The sequence below is a fragment of the Takifugu flavidus genome, chromosome 5 (genome assembly GCF_003711565.1).
Source record: "Takifugu flavidus isolate HTHZ2018 chromosome 5, ASM371156v2, whole genome shotgun sequence".
Taxonomy (NCBI): Eukaryota; Metazoa; Chordata; class Actinopteri; order Tetraodontiformes; family Tetraodontidae; genus Takifugu; species Takifugu flavidus.
Window position 1 is genome coordinate 16,830,784 of NC_079524.1, and position 21,337 is coordinate 16,852,120.

Here is a 21,337-nt window from a genome sequence, read left to right on the forward strand (position 1 = left end):
TGAGGGACCAACACCAGCGACGGTTACTGTGGCGACCGCATCCCCCCAGGACAAACACACAAACATGACGCTAAGGACGCACAATGCACAGACACAACCTCGCACGCACAGCACGAGTGTGTCTTCCTATCTGTGGACAGCAGAATGAAAGAGAGCACAAATGGGTCGCACGCAGAAAATTGGAAGGAAAGCAGCTGCATTCAGGCCGTGTTCTGTCTGGAAGGTGGCTGCAGATTCTAGGGCATCAAATAGCTTCTCTCCATAAATGTTCTTTATGCTGTTCAAATAAAAGTGGGACACATTGTTATTTCCTTAGACACGAGCTCGTCGGAGAAAAGGAAATTCAAATCTAGAGTTTTGAATTTGGTCATAATGGCTGATGTGCAACTGGCGCCGAGCGGAGGAGTGTCGGTACCTGTGCACGTGTGCTCGCGCACGGCTACAGAAGCTCTGCAAGTCAAGAGCTTCTCCTCGCAGCACAAACTGGTCAAAGCTGCGCTCTAGTTGGTGGATGCACACCTGGTTTGTGAGCCTAAATCAGTGAGTGGACCGACTGAGCAGAGCAGCACCAGCAGAGCAGCAGCAGTAGTAGCAGTAGCAGCAGCAGCAGCAGAGCAGCAGCAGAGCAGCAGCAGAGCAGCAGCAGAGCAGCAGCAGAGCAGCACCAGCAGAGCAGCAGCAGTAGCAGTAGCAGCAGCAGCAGCAGCAGCAGCAGCAGCAGCAGCAGAGCAGCAGCAGAGCAGCAGCAGCAGCAGCAGAGCAGCAGCAGCAGAGCAGCAACAACAGCAGCAGCAACAGCAGAGCAGCAACAACAGCAGCAGCAACAGCAGAGCAGCAACAACAGCAACAGTAGAGCAGCAGCACAACAACACACGAGGGGGCAGAGCTGGATCCCTCGGGGCGGTGCTGCTTTTCCCTGTCGCCCGCTCGGTGTCTGACTGGCTGGGCTGGTCCTGGCCCAATTAAAGCTCTTTAGGTTCAGCTTTGGGTTCACCAGGGACTCAAGGTGTCACGTGACCTTCTGCTGATGTGAGAGCCCCCGTCTGGAACAAAGGTGGCTCCTGCGGTGTGACGTAAGCCTCCATCCTTCCAGAGGAATATTCCCTTTTCCATTCTTGGATCTCGTGTTTATTATTCTTCTGACTAAAGTATCAATGATGCCTGCTCTGGGGAGCCTGCCTCCGTGCCCCCCCCCCAGTCCTGGTGGTGGTGATGGGAGGGATGTGGGATGTGGCTTGGGTACACTGATGGAGATCAGATTTCCTACACCCCACAAAAGCAAACACAGCCAGTCGGCAGTGTGTGCCGTGCATCCCCGGAGTCCAACTGCTGCCCTGAAACCAATTTACCAGCCCATGCGGGATGGAGTGAACCTCTGCCCCTTCTTTCTTTTCTTCCATCCATCACCCCTTCCCTTCTTTTCCTCTTCTTGAGCTTTTCTCTTCATAAGAAAGACATTTGGAGGGGGCGTTAAAGGGGGAAAATGCTTCTCTTCCTTCTGAATTCATGCTCTGGATCGGTCTGGAGAGGCACGGCGTGTTTGGATTGGCACGGCAGCTGGCAGACAACGGGGGGGTGGTGGGGGGTCGGAGCTGGAAGAGGGTTATAAATAAACAGTTCAACGGGACTGTGGAGAGGTGTCGGCAAGCCTCGGGCCACGGAACTACGCTGGGCTTATTGGCGCCCCTCCAGGTCACATTACACGAGGAAACTGCTGTAACCTAGCACGCTGCTGTGTGTGTGTGTGTGTGTGTGTGTGTGTGTGTGTGTGTGTGTGTGTGTGTGTGTGTGTGTGTGTGAGAGACAGCGAAAGACATGAAGAGATGCTATAAAATGAAAACAAATGTAAAACGTTCCGTCCTAATCCATTTATTATTATTATTACTATTATTTTCTTTTGCCCGCTAACAGCTAAATGTTAAATGAATAAATTCTGTCGCACAAGAGTAGAACAACAGACACGTGTCGCGTCATTGGTTTGATTTTGAGGTTTTTAATGGATTTTCATATTGTGTTTTTTATTATTTTGGTTTGTAATTAGGAAAGATGCTTTTTTAATCTTGTATCTGCTGAATGTCGAATATTTTTGGATTTCTAAGCAACACGGTTAAATGGTTTTTCTCCAATGGTTTTTCTGTTCCAAACCAAGGCGAACAAGGAATTTATCATTTTTTATTGTGCAGTATCACATGGAAGGAGCTGACTGCCCCAGCAGAAGGTTGTAGAGCTGGATGGGACAAATATGGGGACATTTCCAACAGGCTAACGTGAGCCAAGCCATTTTCTGCATTAGCAACCTTGCTCGTTAGCTAGCCGATACTTTATTATGATGATCATGAACCAAAATAACTTCTGAGAGTTTTGTTTTTTCAGTCTGTTGCAAATCGCCGTGTGAATCTGCTGCTGGAGGTATAAAATTTGCAGCCCATGAAAAGGTTATTACGCTTTAGTTGGAGGTATTTCGTTCCATCGTATATCATGTTTTCAGACCTTCCTGCTCCCCGGTTTTCCCCTCAATCAGGCCTGCTTTCCTCCAGTTCCTCTTTGTTAGTCAGGCTCATGGTTGATGGGGCAGATCCCACAGATTTGCTGGAGGAAAAGAGAGCTTGTTGGTTTCATGGTTACTTATTGCAAGCAGATTTTTATGGTTGTCTGTTGGCAACAAGAGCCGGTGTTCTTTGGCTGCCCACATGTGCTCTCTATAGGGTGCCTCCTCTGTCATTGCAGCAGAGAGGAAATTCAACAGCACTAATTACACACACACACACACACACACACATAATTATGGTCCATGACCACAACAAACAATTAACGCAGGATTCGCCATAACGTGTGCTTTTATTTACAAAGTGAGGAGTAAAAAAGGGAAAAGTCGGAGGTGTCTCCACCTTCCAGCAGATGGCAGAGAGAGAGACGGGATGGGAGGGTGGGGGGGGTGGCAGACAGCCGCCCTTTGTATCCTGGGAATTATCGGCCGCAGGTGTCTCCGATTCCCAAGTCTCACCTCGCCAAGACTGTCATACAGCACACACACACACACCACACACACACACACATATAGCACAGTAGCCTTTGGGGGCTGTCACACACACACACACACACACACACACACACACACACACCCATATATGTGACACATTAATACTTGAGGGTGAATCTTCTAGAAGAGGCTCAAGAACAATAATGCTTAATAAAACAAAGGATGCTATTAGTCGGCATGGACATTGGATCTAGTTGCATTTTAAATGAAGATGAAAGGAGGACATAAAAAAGTTCTGAAGGGAAAATAACTCGGGCAAATTTAGACCACAAAATAGTATGAAGTCAGAGCAAGATGATATCTTTTAGTCATCTGCGGCTTTGCTTCACCACTGTCTATAAAAAGTAGAATGAAAATGTGGCAGGGTGGCCAGACATTATATCAGACTCAAAATCAGTGGAGCTTTTTTTAAAACTATTTTTATTTTTAATAAAATGAATTAAAAACCTTTTGTGCAAAATGAGTGTTTGCATAAATAGCCAACCCCTTATAGATGCTTGATACCTGATGCTTGATACCAGCACCAGCATCAGCACCAGCACCAGCACCGTTCATCCCTGCGGAGATGGTGGTCCTGACCTTTGGCCTCTCCTACACACTTTTGGGTGAATTCTGATCGTTTTGATCAGTAGCTTCTTCTTGGCAACCTTCTTGTTCAACCTGGTGAACAGCTGTAAAAGCACAGGCTCTCCCATCTGAGCTTCTAACTCCTTCACAGTGGTCGGAGGAGTCTTGAAGGTCTCCTCACCACTCTCAGCTCAACTTTATTTTATGTATGAAAGCCAAAAAAGGGGGAGTGTTTTAACAGAAACTGTACATCTGAAGAATGCTCTTCTCTTTCTCCAGATCTCAGATTTGTTCTCCTTTTTGGTGCATTGAAGGAGAAAGAAGGAGATGTGATGGGAGAGGAAAAGCAGCGTGATACTATTACTATTTCCTGTTTCTACAGCATGGGGTCTTCAGAGAGAGGAGCTGCTAGGAGCCGCGAGGAGCCGAAAGGAGCCGAAAGGAGCCGCGAGGAGCCACTAGGAGCTGCGAGGAGCCACTAGGAGACGCTAGGAGCCGAGAGGAGCTGCTAGGAACCGCGAGGAGCCTCGAGTAGCGCTGGCCACCAGCTGCTCCAGACAACCAGAACACAGAGAGGAACAGAGAGAATCCTGAACTCTGCCTGAAGACAGACCACTTAACTAATCCCAACCCAAAATTTAGAACACTCCTCACAAACTACCCAAAGAGGCCCGAAGAGCTTTCTATCAGATAAGAACTCAAAATAATCACAGCAGCGGCTGCAGATCACAGGATCCTCAACTGTGGTCCCATTTCTTTGAAATTGCCTGCTTCATATTTTCTTTGCTGAACTTCTAAATGGAAGCGCTTCTCTCACAAACACTTGCTCCTATTTGCAGCAGTGAAGCAACTGTTTCTTATTACAGTTTTCCAGATATTCCTTCCCCACTGTAAACACTGATAATATTACAGCACAATTCCAGCTGCAACAGGAAAAAGGAAATGGAAACATTTGCAGCGATGGAGGTCAGACGGACTCGTGTATCTCTACCTGTCAGAGCGTTCGCAGACCCACAATAATCAATAAACACGCGCAACACCTCATCCGCTTCAAAAATCCGCTGGTGGAGAAAAGGCTGCGTTTTATTCTCTTATAAGTTCCAATTACTCTGTTGGCAGAAAAGGAAAAATAAGACATGAAAAAAAATAAAGACGTGTCTCCTGGCAGCGACGTAAACGAGCGTAATCAACTGAGATGTTCAGAAACCCCTCAACTCTGCAGCCCACCCCGGTGGCGACCTTGTTCCTCCCCCAGTGGTGCTTCCCGACACATCTTCCAGCTCCGCTGACACACTCGGGCTCTGAGGCCCAGAGAAAACAAACAGCCTCTGATTGTGAAAATATTGCTGTAGGGCCCTCCTGGTGCCCGCCGCTTATCTTACACAAGGTGAGCTTTGTGTGCTGAGGGGGCTCCATGCTGGCCCTCCACCGTCCCACCAGGTGGAGACTTCCAGCCCCCCTCCCATCACGTTCTGTCTCTGCCCTCATGCGGACCGAGCCGTGTTTATTTTGAAAGGGGAGCATCAGGAAATGGATCCACAGGCCTGTGGGCAAAAGCAATTCCTTAACAGGGGGAGATGCCGAGGCCTTCCAACCACCAATATTATTTCATACATTTTCAACGAAAAAAAACAGCCTAAAAACTAATACGTGTAAAAGTGCTTACAGTGTTTGTCGAAGCGGAGGAAAAACACGGTAACGGAATAAGAAAATGACCGTTAAAGACTGAAAGGAATGTCAACATCGGAATAAAAATAAGCACATTAAATGTGTTCGATAAATAAGAAATATTTATACAAAGGTCTACAGACTTGTGGGCAAACAGGAAATCACTCACTCACTCGCACCTTGATGCACCTTAGAGTCTCCAATGTTCATGTTCCGGGACCAGGGGTTGAAACCCACACGGACCTCCAGACGATACCGTCCAGCGAGGACCGTCCAGAACCACGTAAAGCTTTGTCAAAGTTTCCCATTTTCCTGTCGCTGTGTATTTCATCACAACGTCTCCTCTCCTGGACCCGTCCCGCAGATCTTTTGAACCCAAAACAACACATTTTCTGTGAAAATGGGTATCAGCAGCACATCAGGTCACACCAGCTCAGCAACATCAAGTAAGTCATATTTACGACCCCGTATGGATTTAATTATCATGAACAGCAAACATTAGTTGCACGCAAACACCGTAAAAGCCGAGCGGGGCGCTCTTTAAGGTGCTGCCGCCCCTGTGCTCGGTGGGCACGTCTACTGGAGGCGTATTTGACAATTATCAAACGGCTGCCTGTTTGTCTGATGCACGGCCAAGACAGACTGTCAGCGTAAGAACAGATGCTTCGGCGTTTGGCGTTGGCTCCGAAATAGCTGGAAACAATATTTGTATCGACATCATCGAAAAGTCAATGATAACTCGCCCGCAGCTGTGAGCGATGTTTTCCCTGAGGTCACGAGCCAAGTCAAACCGGCAGCCGTGCCAAGTTGGCTGCCTAATAAAACTAGTCACCGGAGGCTGTGGACCAAAACCATCAGAGGATACGTGATTCCGAGCCAGGATCCGATTTGAAGTCCTGATTATTAAAAAAAAAATCTTCCACGTTCGATCTCTTTTCGGGATTCTGTCACAAAAGATACCGGAACGCCCGTCGGTGCTTGTCACACATGAAAGGTTCAGCCGGGAATTCTATCTGGGTTTTAACACCTTTTTAGTAAATTAGTAACTTAGGCCGTATTAGATGGGTTGGGATTAAACCAGGCTAGTAGCCTCACGCAAAGGCTCGTGGAGTTCTGAGGTGGTTGTTGCTGAAGCCAGTCGTGGCTCCTGCTTGTCTTCAGTGTTCAGGCTTTTCTGCCCAAAACTGTGGAAGAAATGACGAGTTTAGCGAGAAGAACGCCGCTCGTGGAACCGGCTCATTCCAGAACGCGACCGTGGCCCGTGCCTCGCATCGGGGAGCTCGCTCTCCCAAAACATTCCACAGCTGTCAACAATTGCGAATCTTTTTTTTTTTTATTATTTCTTTCAAGGAGACAAGTGCTCATGCCAGTAATGTGGAAATCTTCTACCATGCAATCATTAGTTCATGTTAAGCGTATCAACAACATCTGTAGCTGACAAGAATCCGAGGAAACATTCTGGATCAAGGCTCGGATCATTCTTCGCGTTCACGTCCAAACAGGTCGTCTGTGTGAGACGCGGATCTATGGACTGAAGAAAGGATATTTCCTCTGGACTTTGGGATCTTTAGCTGCCTGTTTTATCACGTGCACATCACGTATGTCGCCACGTTTCAGGGCTCCCATCAATCCCACCTCTCGACGCTGCGCTAAACTACGACTTTGTCATCATCAAAGCAACAACAGCGCAACAGAAACTGGGTTTTATTAGCCTTGATCCTCTGCTCGCCACTGAACTGCTCGCTCCTGCTTCTGATGGGGTGTTTAGCTAATCTCTTGCTGTGTCTGACGTAGCGACGGCGCCACAACAACCAGTATAGGACGATAATATCGTCAAAAATTCAAAAATCTGGGTTTTTCCTCACCAGCAGGCAGAAGGCTCATAAGCTTTAATCACAGAGAATCCCTTTCCATCAGAAATCAGCTGTACATTATGGGATGTGGCTGTGAACTGGGAGCGCATGTGTCACCGAGCGATCGAGTCGGTCACTGTAAGATGGTCAGGGCGCAGAGACGTTTGTGAGTTGAGTCTTCCTTCTGCATTCCACTGGCAAAACTCCCAAATTCCTCCCAAATAGAAATGAGGACCAAAGAGAAATCCCATTTATTGGACTACAGCTGACCCGAGCGAAACCCTTTCAATAAACAAACACCATCTGGTTGTCTGCTTTTATCGCTACAAAAGTGAAATGTTCAGAACTTCTCAGCGACACGAGCTGGAATGTAATATCTTCCATATGTACGATGAAAATGCTGAGCCATACCTCCTGGAATGTTTCTGTAAAGCGTCTAGAGACGATCTTGATTGTAACAATCGCTGTGTAAATAAAGTTGGAATTGAATTGAATTGAATGGAATTAATTAGAAAGCCGGGGCTCCGCTTATGGAAACCAAGAGAATTGAGCAGCTTTTTCCAGCAAGACTGTCAGTGATCAAAGACGCTCAGGGTGGCGTCCGGATGAGCCCGATGTTGGATCAGGACCCTGCATCTGGGGCACACGTGCCTTCGGCAAAAACGCTGCCGGAAGACCGGACCCCTTTTTTCTGCCCTTAGCAAATACACACCCGGAAAATGTGCCTCGTCAACAGGGTTGTCTCCACGGTTGAGACAAAGGCAGCGTATTAGGGAGCAAGGGAGGTAAAATCCATGGATGTTATGGTTCCCTGGCCGCAAGAATCCGATCTAGTAGCCTTCAAACTCAATCGGTATCCCCCCCCCCCCCCCCCCCCCCAACCCGACATTAGTAGCATCAGGAGGCCTGGGGCAGCCAACAGGAGTGTGACCAGAGATTATTGCCCTGTGCGCTTGTTTGGGTTAAGGCTTTAGATGGGGAAATGGGATTAGGATAGGCCCGGCTGGAGAGACACACACTAATGGGAAGCAGAAAAGCACCGGGCTGATCCTCCTCCACTCACAGAGAGTAACCCTGTTATCCCACCTGATTGGATTAACCCCCTGTTAAATGTGCTATGATAAGGGAGGACCACTGCTGGGAGTCTCCGCGCTGCTGCCGGCCTGGACGTAAACACAGATACCGGAGCAAACGCAGCCGTTTTAATAGAGTACGGAGGCGCTCACTGATCCGGGTCACCTTATTGAGAGAACCCCAACAACAAGAAGGCGAGGAACTAGAGGAGAGATGTGAAGTTCTCCTCGCGGTGTCCTCGCTGCTCTTGTAACAGGGGGTTTTCCACTGCTTGCTCCCAGTTGTACTCGGCCCGGCCTGGCCCGGCCGACACAATGGTCTCTGCTGATTGGTGCTCCCCTCTGGGGTCCGGGAACGATTCTGACCACTGGGAGGTCGGTAAATATTTTATGTCACCTTTTAGCTAGCGCCTGGGTTCCCTCGGAAGCTGGAGCGCCGGCATAAAAACTCCTGGTACCGGCGACTAAGATTTAGTAGTGGAAATGATTAAGATTTGTGGGATACTTTTAGTCTAATTGCACCATCTTCCGTCAGTCTCATCTGTGCCATAGACTTTACCACTCTGCGCTTTTTATGTCTATGCAAATGTTCGGGACTCAAACTCGTTAATTGCAGCCACTCTACCAATCAGACAGTAATTACTGGTATCCTGCCTGCTTTTACTTCCAATGGCTGAGCAGCTAATTTGAGCTGTGGTTTAAACAGCTGGAAAACAGCATCCTGTGGCAGAACTGGAGGCCTGTGCTGGAGTGTGTGTGAAAGCATTCGTGTGTGTGAGTACATCTGAGACTATTTATACAAGGTCTGTGGCACTTTTTGGAACTAGACTTCCAAAATGAATTAAAGCAGCAGAAACTGGGTTTGCGCACGGTCTTGGAAGGTGTCGGGGGGGTTCACATTTCTCTGACGTTAGCGTCCGTTGGGCCGAGGCTTCCTCTCCAGCCGTTTCATCGTGATACTCCGACGTCTTCTTGGGCTTCAAACGGGCCTGTCGAGAAAGACCAGAATCTGATATGGGATCGTTATTATTTTAGCCACCCGCTGCTCGTCGGACGGTCAAACGGCTTCGGCCCATCACGTCCGCGAGAGTGATGTAAAAGTACATCTAATCAATTACAGCAGAGCAGCCTCACGTTCAGCTGACAGTCACTTAAAGAATTAGCTCTCGGTATACAAAGCGCTATTAGCTAATTAACTAAATTGTTGTCAGCGCGCAGTATGGGCAGAGCTGCCCTTTACCGAGGGCTGAGCAGCGAGAAACGTCTGCGTCGCTGCTGCAAAACAGTCGCACCTGTTTATCTGAAGCAACAATGCCAGAACTAATGAGGATAATATGGAGCCTAGCATGTTAGCAGCGTTTAAGAAGGAGAAAAAAGAAGGAAGCTGTTGTCAGGGAGCGGCGACATGTTTCCATTCGAGTTTATTTCATTAATATCTGAAATCAGGCGCCTTTTTCCTTTACCGCCTGCCTCCTGTCGAGCTTATTAGCTGCAGATCTGTGACTTTAAAGGACAGCGTGACAAACCTATTGCGCAATACCGACGAGCCTGTGATGCTATTTCGTAAACTGGAACATTTACGAGTGCCAAATGTTTTTAATGCGCGGGGCCACGAGCGTGTCGCTATGACAGCCGTTAGAGAACAGGAGACGCTTGTGATTTGGTCAGGTAGGCCCCACAACACTTTAGCTATAGTTTATACAGGCTTGCTTAAATATCTGGATTCATGGAAACCAGGTAGTGACATCCTTAAAGAACAATGGAATCTTCTGTTTGGAGTCTCCCCAACAGATTTGAGCAGCAATTCCGCCGCTCTTTGTTTCGCCGATGACAAATGAGCATTTTAGGGGGATTTTTTCCCCCGCGCAAAGCACCTTATTCCAGATCAATTCCTTTCAACAGCAGAGAATTCCATTATGTCTGTTTTTATAGCTTTCAATGTAAATGCTAATCTCAACCTTGTGTGTGTCGCTGCCGCACACGTCCTCCTTCGGCCCGTGCTCGTGCATTACCATGCACAAGCAGTCCCAACCCACATTTCACTCGCAGAGGTGAGTGAAACACAAGTCATGCTGGGATACGTGGGCAGAATATTTAACAAATGAGTCGGAGTCTATATTTAAGTGGTAAATTATACAGTGTAGACGCGCGCACCTCGGGGTGTGTGTGTGTGTGTGTGTGTGTCGAGTCGCTACAGATATTTAATGTTTGTGTGCTTTCGCCTATGGGTTGTGTTTCCAATATTGCCGCCGCGCGTGCTCGTGTCTGAATAAGTGTGTGTTTTCGTCTGGGCGCACGTTTGCGCGCGCTTGAGGATGTCGGCGAGAGTCTCGCGTCCACGGTCGTGAAAGCTAATTGCTTGCACATGTGGAGGAGTTTCAAGTGTTTAGAATAAAGTTAGTTTCAAGAAGTTTAAAAAAAAACACGTGGAGACGCACGCACACACACACACACACACACACCACACACACACACACCCCTGCTGAAACCAATGCCTTTCTCTTTTTCTATCCTCACTGGAGTAAAGGGTCAGAGGTGATGGGGGAAGATCTCTGTGATTGGACACAGGCCTGTTGTACCAGAGGCTGTGGACAAAGTAAAGCTACAGTGTGTAATGTGACCCCCCCCCCCCCACACACACACACACACACACTCACCCCCCCTTCTCACCCTTCCCACACACACACAGGCGTGCGCACATCTGATCAAAGCGATATCATAAATGAAAATAGCATCACATTGAGTTGCACTCACACAAATGGAAAGCAAGTGAAGTAAATTAAGTCAAAAGAAAAGGGAAAAGATTCGACTGACAGGCAACCCAAACCCCTCCTTCCACCCCTCAGCCCTTCCTGGGGAGATAAAGTGTTCCAGAGACAGGGAGCCAGCACCATTCTAAAGATGTATCAGAGGGTAAAGATGGAAAAGTGCTTTTAATCTTGGGTAACTCTATAGGGCTGGAAATGGGGAAGGCTTCAGAACAGATCCTCTAAAGAGGACATATAATCCTAATTAAAACACAGAACAGAGCCTTCACTTTATCTAAGAGGGCCTCGGCTTTAGCTCAACCATCATCTAGCCTACAATCTGTTATTGTTGTTGAAGCCAGCCTAATGGAATAATGAGCATGGCCTAAAGAAGCAAATGAAGCGGTTGTTATTGCTTTCCCACTTAGCTCTAATGAATAACCTTGGCTCCCAGCAGGCCCCGGTCTCTCGTGTTAACATCACAGCTAACATGCGTCTGACTGCATCTGATCATGCTAGCAGAGGCGCTACCAAAGTTAGCGTTCTGTTGAGCTGGATCGCTCCAGGGCTGCCGACTTTGTTGTTACTGTCATTAAAAGTTATCTGGAATGTTGGTCGTCTCCCCCCGTCCCAGCGTCCTCATCCACTGGTGTCCCTCTTATGACATTGTGTCAACCCCCACCCTGCAGTACTTCTGACCCCCCCGCCCACACACACACACACCACACACACACACACACACATCCCTCCCATACATTGATCAGGGTAATTGAGAACAGTCCTGCACCTCGTTGTCGCCCATTTTTTGCCGTCCACTTGCGCGGCCCCCTCGCCAGGCTCATGAAAGCCCAGACATCTGGTCCACATCCAGCCCGAGTCTCCGTTCCCCCGTCACCTCCTGTCCTTCCCGGGGAATAACCAGAGAGTCCCAGGATGTTTGAGAGGAGGCCTTTTAACAGCCGGCATTTTAACATCTGATCTTCGGGAATGTGGAATATTGGACTAATTTATTATTCGAATATCGATCACTTGTGTTTGGAGGAGCTGGACGAGACAACGTGTCATTTCATCAATATTTAACATGATCGTTTTCTAAAGCACGAGTTTTGTGGACACCTTTTATCATAACTCTCAGGATCCAGCAACCGATCCGGAGACTGACTCCCCCTCTAAACCTCTGAAACCTTCCTCATTATCCTAGCTAAGCTAATGCTAACAGTTGGAACAGAGTGCTCCAACCTTTAGCATCATGCTACAGGCCCAGGCTTCAGGGCTATATATATCTATATACACATTGACCGATACTTTATAAAGTTACGGGAGGATGCTGACTGCTCAGCACATCCTTCATCCTCTACATAAAATTTTAACATAAAGTATTTTCCCGTATTTAAAAATAAAAACACGCTCTAAATATCGATGCCACCACATTCCCTTAATATTTCTGAAATATGGTCTTTTCCTGTCTGAAATAGAAGATGGAAAGTATACGGCAGATATGTAGAAGGTGTGTGTGTGTGTGTGTGTGTGTGTGTGTGTGTATCCAGCGGTAACAGTGGCAGCGGTGGTGTAACTTCGGTGTTACAGATAGAGATCAGGCAGGGACAGATTTAATTAACAGATATCTCTGCTTAATGTAGATTCTTTTTGGCTTTCTTCGATACATCCCCCTCGTGCTTATCCAGCTTGAAATAACTTATCTGGGCTCCTGCACCAGCCGTAAAGCATTTGGTTCAGCGTTTAAGGGAACGGGAGTTCCACCCAGAGAGACTTCACCTCCGTGTTTACCCACAGCAAACAGCAGTCGACAAGATTAGCGCTCAGAGAAGTGTCGCTAATATCTGCGCCGCATATTGAGTCTTTCTGCAGAGCAGAGCAGCATTTAACACAGTGTCTTTGGGAAGAGCGCGCCTTTTAATTTGCTCGCCATAAACTAAAGCTAATAGAGATTTGCCCTTTTAACTATCTCTCAAGGTGACCAGATTACTGACATCAATTAAAGTAGGTCCCGTTGGCTGAACGCCCGACGCACACATTCTCCCTAAGAGAAAAAGAAGGGATCATCAGACGATAAATCACCCCAGGAAAGAAGAGAAGAGGGGAGAGAGCACCAAGAAGGAGGGGGAGACACATCCAAATGGGGGGAAAGAGCCACACAGAAACCGTTTGGCCCACAACCGTTCCAATAAAGTGAAGCCCTTTAATGCTTATAGATCCTATAGATGGATCCTACTATAAGTACAGTGTTGCTGGACGCTGCGGCTCCACCATGCGGACAGAGACGCTGAGATCGTGGGGGGGGGGGGGGCGTGAAAAGGACGTAGGGGTCGTTTTCGTGTCCTCCTGGGAGGCTGGGACGCCGCCGTTAGCGCCGCCTTCAAGAGCGTGCTTCTGTTTGCGCCATATTGTCATCAGGCCAGCGAGCTCGCTGTTTGTTTGTTGGCACGTGGACAAAGCGAAGGGCTGCCTGGGCGTGCGCGTGCGGGCGTGCACGTACGGGCCCTACATGTGGCCACATTTCACATCTGTGCTTGTGTGTGCTTGTGTATTTGCAGCTGTTTGTATATTTTGAATGCGTGCGTGCGTGTTTGTGTGTGTGTGTGTGTGTGTGTGTGTGTGTGTTGTGTGTGTGTGTGTGTGTGTGTGTGTGTGTGTGTGTGTGTGTTGCTGCATATGGACATGCGTGATAGCGTGTTTATGTGTGTGCCTGGAGTGTCATTATCACTTTACGGAGGTAGTTATGAGCTAAACGCTGACCGCTGCTCTTCGGCGTGGGCCCCAGTCTTACGCCACGTTATAAAGGAATGTGAGAGCCTGCGGCCTGGTGGCGTGATGGAAGGAGGCGGAGCCACCCGGCGGGCTCCTGTATTTACCCCCAGCATCTCCGTTTACAGTATTTCCCATTTGACCTCTGGTGTATAGTTACTTGTAACCGAATCGGCGGCAAGTCTTCTGGTGAATTCATTATGCAGGTGATGCAATGTCTGTGTGTGTGTGTGTGCGTGCGTGTGTGTGTGTGTGTGTGTGTGTGGGGGGGGGGGGGTCGTGTGGAGCAACTGCTGCACACACACACGCTGGTGCGTTAACGTATACTTCATTTATCAAAGACATCAAGGTTAATTGTGGGGATGGAAAAACGCCTTTTCGTTGTGACGGGCTGGGGCGAAGCAGCGTGCGCGGCGTGCACGTGGGAACCAATTGATTAATGTGTCACGGACACAAACACACACGCGTGCGCGCGCACAATGAGTCCGTCATTAAAAGGGATAAAATACAATCGGGCGACGCGCGGTACTCTGTTTAAAAGCGCACTTTGAGGTGGGATGAGGAACTTTAATTAACCTGGGCTGCAGATAAGAGGGCAGAAGCAGCTGGCTCGGAGCCCGTCCGGCTCCGAGAGGTGAAACATTCCCTGATGGATGTGGAGTCGGTGCCGTCCGATATTCCCTCCCTTGGCATTAACCTTGCAGGTGTGAGGCAACAAACACTCGCATGTTTCAGGTATTGAAGTGTGAATCACCAATATTGCCATTTTTCCGGCTGCGATCCTAAAAATGTGCGTTTGGACCGCCCCACCTGCCCCCGCGGCCCTCTTCGGGCTCCCTCCCCCCTGCTAGAACCCGCCTCCCTCCAGGATAGTGACTCCTTAGCCCTCGGGTCCAGCTTTCCCAGACGGTGATTGAAAATAACAATTGCATGCATATCAGGTTTCAGGCCTCTGAAATGCATGTGAGATGAGGTAATGTGATCGGTCCAGAGCGCCGTCCAAACCTCATTTCACTCCCTCTTCTGGCGCGCACGCCTACATGCGTCGACCGCGCGAGCCTAGCGAGTCGTCCTTTTCGTCTTGGATCAAGGTTTAACCCTTGGGTGGCGTCTGAGAGGTGGGAGTGAATACTGTAATAGTCACCGTAGCAAAAGGAGGAACGATGGGCCTCGTTTCCGCCGGCCTCCCCACGCCGAGTGTGAGTTATCTACTCCAGTGTACATCCCATAGAAGTCGTTGACATATTTAGCGTGTGGCGTGGGTGGGCGGGGTTAAAACCAGCGTCTCCTTGTATGTTTGACACTGGGTCAAGTGTGAGAGCCTTGTGCCTGTTTCCAATTAGCTTCCAGTGGAAGCTAATGAAGTGACATTAAAGTCTTACACGGTTTTACCCATTCTAAATTACAACTCAATTAATACCCCATAAAATGGTCACAGAGTTAACGATTGAGCAAAGAGACAGAACCATAACGTGGCCCATAACATTAGAATCCGGAGTCGGGGCTGCAGCGCCTCGCCGCACACGGCGCCCGGCTCCTTTTGAGTCTGTAAGGAGCAGAGTAAACACTAATGATAGCTTTCATAAAGGCTCTGCGTCTGCGCTGCGGGTCGGGCCCCCGGGGGCCGTTAAAACCGCCACGGCTCAGGGCGTCCGGCACCAGTGTGGATGGAGGCACCGCGAGGACATGTGGACGTCTCCTGGAGACGCTGGGACAGATACCAGGATGCCAGGAGAGAAGAAGCAGCCGCTGCGCTGGAAAAGGAAATAAAAATAACACAAGGCAGGAGGTTATTGTTGGCTGGTGTTTGACTCTCTTCGCCTCTATTCTCTGCCCGCCACCCCCCCCACCCCCCACCCCCAACCCAGAGTCCTCATTGTCTAAAAATCTATGGTGCTGCAGGCCTTTCATAAACATCTCCTCCAGGGTTAATCTCTCACCAACACGTTCATCTCACTGCACAGAGGATGGAATCACTCAATCCTGCCCCCCACCCCCCCATCATGGCTGCTACCTACTCAATCAGCTAATCACTGCTTAAGGAGCTATTTTCCATTTCTTCTCCCTATTGAAGGCTGGCCATGTAAAGAGCCGGGGCCTGGTCTCTACGCCTGCTAATGGGGCAGCAGCCTTTCTATTCTGTCAGGGAGCGCTGAGGAGCACAGCCTGTTATCAGCGCGCCACAGCCACCATTTCTCATCAAATTGGCCTCCCCTTGGAGCCTCCTCCCCTTTCTGCCGTCCTCTCCCTGTCTCCCTCGCCCCCGTTCCCACCTGCCTGTCCAATAGCCGCCGTCCACCCTGGAACTTTGACCGGGGCTAGACTGAAAAGCCGTCGTCTCTTGTTCAGATCATCGCGTCTAAGCAGCGATGGCAGGTGACTCGGCCCGCTCGGCCGAACAAGGCCTCGGTGCGGATCCCCTCTCTGCTTTTACGTCTCTCTCCTCCCTTAATTCTTTGACTCCAACGCTCTCCTTTTATCTGTTTTTGTCCAACTATGCGGCAGAAACGGCTGTTGAAACAAGTGCTAACCTCTCCTCCAACCACGGGCAGGAGCACTGCATTCTTCCACCCATACTCAGCGTGCTGTTTATCTGCATTCATGCGCTGTTACCACGGCAACCCCCAACCAAATACACTCGCCGGTTCAATTTTTTCCCTCCTACCTCCCTCTCTCTCTCTTGCTTTTTTCTTTTTGATTTCATCACCGGGCTCCCAGGCTCGCTCTCAGCAACATAAACAGAGATGGAGTCCGCTCGCAGCCAAACCTGCACAAGTTTATCTTGAGCGGCCGCCGGGCGGAGACGCCGAGTCCTCGTCCGGCTCGCGTTTCGCAGCTTGAAACCTTCGAACAAAGCTCAGCATTTGTGAGGCGGAAGGAGGGACCGGGGTCGGTGGTCGGTGGTGGCTGGAGCTCATCAGAGGCTCAGGCCCCCCAAGGGTTGGGGCGCCGCATGTTTACGACATGCCAAGTTCAAAAATGGGACTAGTTTCTGGGCTCTGGGGGGTGGCAAAGATTCATTATTTATCTGTTTACACCCTGTCACCGCGAAGAGAAATAAACACATCCTATCCCTCTTTCATAAGAGGACACAAACGTTCACGTTGTGGAATTTAGGCGATGAGACGAGCCCAAAAACTTGCATTGATGGACTCTCCTGTAAGCCGACACTTTGTTCTCTTAATTAGCACTTCTCTTCCATTCAGCCGACGTTCCAGTGGTTGACTATTCCTTTATTAGTCAGGATTCCATCTCCAGCTTTCCAATAGGCACTTAACTCCTGCCTAATAGAGGATTTTCCCACACTTCCTCTGACAAGCCATACAGCCGAGAAGAGTTAATTTGTTTCTAATGCTTGGCTAATGGAGGATTCTGCTGGCATGAATTGAGAATGGGGGGGGGGGGGGGGGAATGACTTTCTTGCCACATCCTCTTCTAAAATGAAGCTTCAAAAACGCACATAACCCCCCCAGAGTTGTGTGACGACAATCAGTTTACCCCCAGCACCGACGCTCCCACAACGGTCCTTTAGCTTAGATCCTTATTCTTCCTAAACCAAAGTATCTTTAGCATGTATTGTTTTCCTGTCCTTCTGGTCTCTGTGTATGTCAGAGGGGGGACACTTTGGGACTATCTCTGCCCTGCAGTGGCCAGTCGGTTAGCATGTGAGTGACAGCCTGTGGCGCTATCAGCTGTCTCGCTGCACAGCAGGAGTGTCAGAGAGGAGGGGGGGGGACGAAAGCAGAGCCATGCCAGGCGTGCAGCTCACCCAGGGCTATCTGGAAATAGCACTGTGGCCCAAATATGGCTCTTCTAATCAATCTAATTCCGTTAGCGAGCTGTGGCCGCCTCACTCAGAGGCTTCACTGCGTCAAGATAACCTTATCTTAACCTGCCACATCCTTTACAATTAGCGCTCTTTCTATCCGCACAAAATGGAACAAAGCAACAGTCAACACGCTGAGAGATGGTGCACCGCACGCACGTAAAAGAAGGTAACAGCTGCGGAAGCTCTCAGCCGCCCTCTTAGTTACAATTAAAGTACCTTTAATGTCACGGCTTGGTGGGTGTCCTCCATAGGCCACAGGAAATACACCAGGGCGGTTTGATGATGCCGGTTGCTCAGTTTCTTTCCTCTTCTTGCCCTGGTCCCAGGCGGGTGGGCGGGGCCAAGGCCCTACCTGGCCCCTCCCTGATGTAGTCTCGTATAGGTGGACATGAACCCACGTTACAGCCGATGGCACAGCTGTCCATGTCCAGCCTAAAGGTGAGCAGAAGGTTCTGGTGGATCAAACGATCTAACAGGGTTTGTGGTTATTTCTGCTATTTACGTGGATACCGAGTTCTCCCTCCGCTGCCGCTCAAAGTCCGAGAATCGGGCTGACTATTGATCGGTGATGTTGCTGTTTTATGTCTGTGCATTTATTACATTTGCGTCTGTGCCGAGAAGGAACGAAGGCTCGCTGCAACGTGTCCGATCTTCCTTGTTTTTTAACGTTGCGTCAATACGTGAGCCAAATGTGACGCGTTGGCCTAATGAGGACTGGTGCTGAGGAGGTGGGAGGAGTCTGTTTGCCTCACCAGGGTCCTTGACGTCCATCAGGGTGGATGAAGAGGTGCCACCACGCAGAAAAGCCAACAAATGCCAATTAACAATAAAGTTGCCACACGTTGTTGATGCACTAATAACACTAATGTTATAGTAGAGAACCATCATCATCATCATCATCATCATCATCATCATCATCATCATCATCATCATCAGACAAAGACCAAAAAATACCAACCACTTAACATAAAGCCGCTTGGCTCTCATTTAAAACCCCCCACAACAAAAAAGAAAATTAAAATAATTGAATTCTCTATATAATTGATGCATTTACTCAAGGGCCAAACTGATCAATGAGATACATTATTAAAAGAGGGCTATTGATCAGGATGGAAGCGCGCTGAGTAAAATGTTTACCGCAGCAGAGAAGCCGGGATCAATCGTGCTGCCAATGCAGTTGAATAGAGTCTCGTATGGATCGATGTGTGATGGAGCAATAGACCTTATGGATCGGCCTAGTGTCCACTGTCTCTTTGTATCAGATGGATAATGAACAAGTGAAAGTGTGGGCTACAGCCCCGATCACAGCGACTCCATCTTTTACTGCCGCGGCAGCGTGATCGAACAGATCCCACCGTCACTTATTGACGTCCACGTGGAGGGGATCTTGAATTATACATCACATAACATAGCAGTCAATTGTTCTGTCTTTCAAAATATGTACATTTTAATGTCACGTGTCCTTTATTAGACAAATGGGGGAGAAAGAAGGTGGTAGAAGACCTCATCGTCCTCCCGTTGCCACAGATTCACGGACAATTACCTTGATAAAGTCGATAAATATGGAATAGTGGCGTACATCATGTATGTTTGGGGCATTATGGATAATTCTGTATTTATTTAAACAGCAGCCTCGTGAATAAGTACAAGTATCACTTTTAATAAAGCTGATGACTTAGTGATTAGCTGAGCAGACACATTGAAAAACAGCTGTTATTGTGTCGTGGCTGAAAACAACGTTTGATGCAGTAAAGACAGCAGAGGGGTCAAAGGTCACGGCGAGAGGCTGTGATGTACGTAGGTGTTGATGACGACGCTAATGCCTCATTATTGTTCACACTTTACCTTTACGTCAAGTCTGTGTGGACACACATTAATGGATGTGTGTGTCTGCACTGCTCTATAGTCTGTGTGTGTGCGTGTGTGTGTGCGTGAGTGAATTCAGGGTCTATTGATTGTGCACAGGAACAACTTTTAAAAAAGTCAACACAGACCTCTGCTCTGCCATCAGTTCAAGGGGCTATTTTCCACAAAAAAGGAAGCTTTGGGGGAAGAAAAGAGATGGGCAGGAAAAAAAGAAACAGATTTTAAAACGTGCTCTAAAGAAACGCAGACTGGAGGCTCCCGTCCTTTCTCGCTTCTTTCTTTGCAGCTATAGAAAGGAACAGAATGATTGCGGGGTGCAGTTGCAAGGGAAGGGGGGTAGAGACGGGTTACTGAATAGACCTCAACACTTTTACAGATTTCCATGGAGGACATCTGACCTTTGAGAAGGGAGGATGGGGGGCAGAGATAAAGGAGGAGGGTTTGTTGGGGGGGTGGGGGGGGAGAGAGACTCGCACACAGTGAGAGAGGAGGGCCGTCATAATGAAAAATGGTAATTCCTTAGAGAGATAGTCAGAAAGAAATGTCTATGGGCCAGTAATGAGATCGTCTGACTATCTGGTTGTTATAGCAACCACCACAGTATTGCTATACACTACAATGTATGAATGAGAGAAAAAAAATACATCTATTGTTGCTACAAGTGGATGGGTCAGGAAAAAAAGGATCAGCGTGGGGGGGGGGGGAGCAACTGGGGCGACACGTTAAACACCGTTCATACCAATGGAAATAATAATAAATGTTTACAGCTGACTGTAAAATGCTAAAATAAAATAGATTCTGTGAGTAGCTTATCAGTCAGGAGGGTTTTAGGCTGTGTTTGTAGCGCGCCGAATAAAAAGATCCGATCTTAACGCTGAGGAAGGATTTTTTTTGGCTATACGTAAAAACACGTGAATCTAACAAGCCCAAAAGATTCTAGTTTTCAAGTGGAATTGGTCCTTTTAATTACTCAAACATCTTGATTGAGGTCAAAGTTCAATGTTGATGGTGTAAGATGCAGAAAGAAATCGTTCTTATCTTGTGGCGTTGACAGGTTAGATCCTGGGAGCGCCACCTGCTGGACGCTCCATGCCTGTGGATGGTCAAACATCCGGGTGAGGGTGGTCAAAGCTTGTGAAACGCTTTGGTTTCATCAGCGCTGGACTTTCCTGAGCCCCAGATCGGACTCAAAGGCACCATCTCTCGCGCTGGCAACTGTGTTCACGAGGGACGAGGAGCTGCCAGAGGAAAACTAACAAGCGTCCTCAGAAGCAAGACAGAAAGTCTCATCTTTCCGAAAGAGGATTACTTTTATGTGTTTTTATGGGAAACTTCCATCCATTCCTCAGGGAGGGAGCAGACGCACCTTCACAGCAGATTAAAGCGCGTTCATATTTCAGTCAAAGTTGGGTTTTTGTTGGTTCTGTGCACAGCTCGGTCATGTGACTCCGGCCTGTGGCTAACAAACGTTTCCTTCCTTAAAGGAAGCTTTGGTACGTGCGAGCCCCGGCGACAGGAGGCGGTGCACGTCAGCGATAGTGGCGTTGAATGGACAATGCTCCAGATAGGTGTGAGCGAGCCAACACGCATGCCCGGTCCGACAGGGAGGCCGAGCAGGAACTGACCACCAATGCAGACTCACGCTATGAGGTCAACAGCCAAACAAAATAGTCAGATAAGAAGTTCAGACATCCTCTTTAGTTCCTCTCCTGGTTGTTTCTGCGGGTATCGTGAAAGAGACGCAGAGACGTGTGTGTGTGTGTGTGTGTGTGGTGTGTGTGTGTGTGTGTGTGTGTGTGTGTGGTGTGTGTGTGTGAGAGAGAGAGAGAGAGAGGGAGAGAGAGCCTGAAACTGGGGTTGCTAAAGAGTTCACCGTGCTCATGCTTGACAGATACAATATTCAGATTAAAGAGTTTAAATACCCCCCC

The 21,337-nt window shown here is 48.6% G+C and overlaps 1 long non-coding RNA gene across 2 annotated transcripts; it reads left to right on the forward strand.

Moving 5' to 3' along the window:
- Positions 1-16,966: 16,966 nt before the first annotated feature.
- On the forward strand, positions 16,967-20,814 carry LOC130525305 (uncharacterized). 2 transcript variants are annotated; one of them, XR_008950450.1, is made up of 3 exons: positions 17,007-17,709; positions 17,870-17,981; positions 20,464-20,814. It is a non-coding gene; the product is annotated as an uncharacterized LOC130525305 (long non-coding RNA). The 2 variants fall into 2 exon arrangements; XR_008950449.1 differs by having other exon boundaries at positions 16,967-17,981.
- The last annotated feature ends 523 nt before the right edge of the window (positions 20,815-21,337 follow it).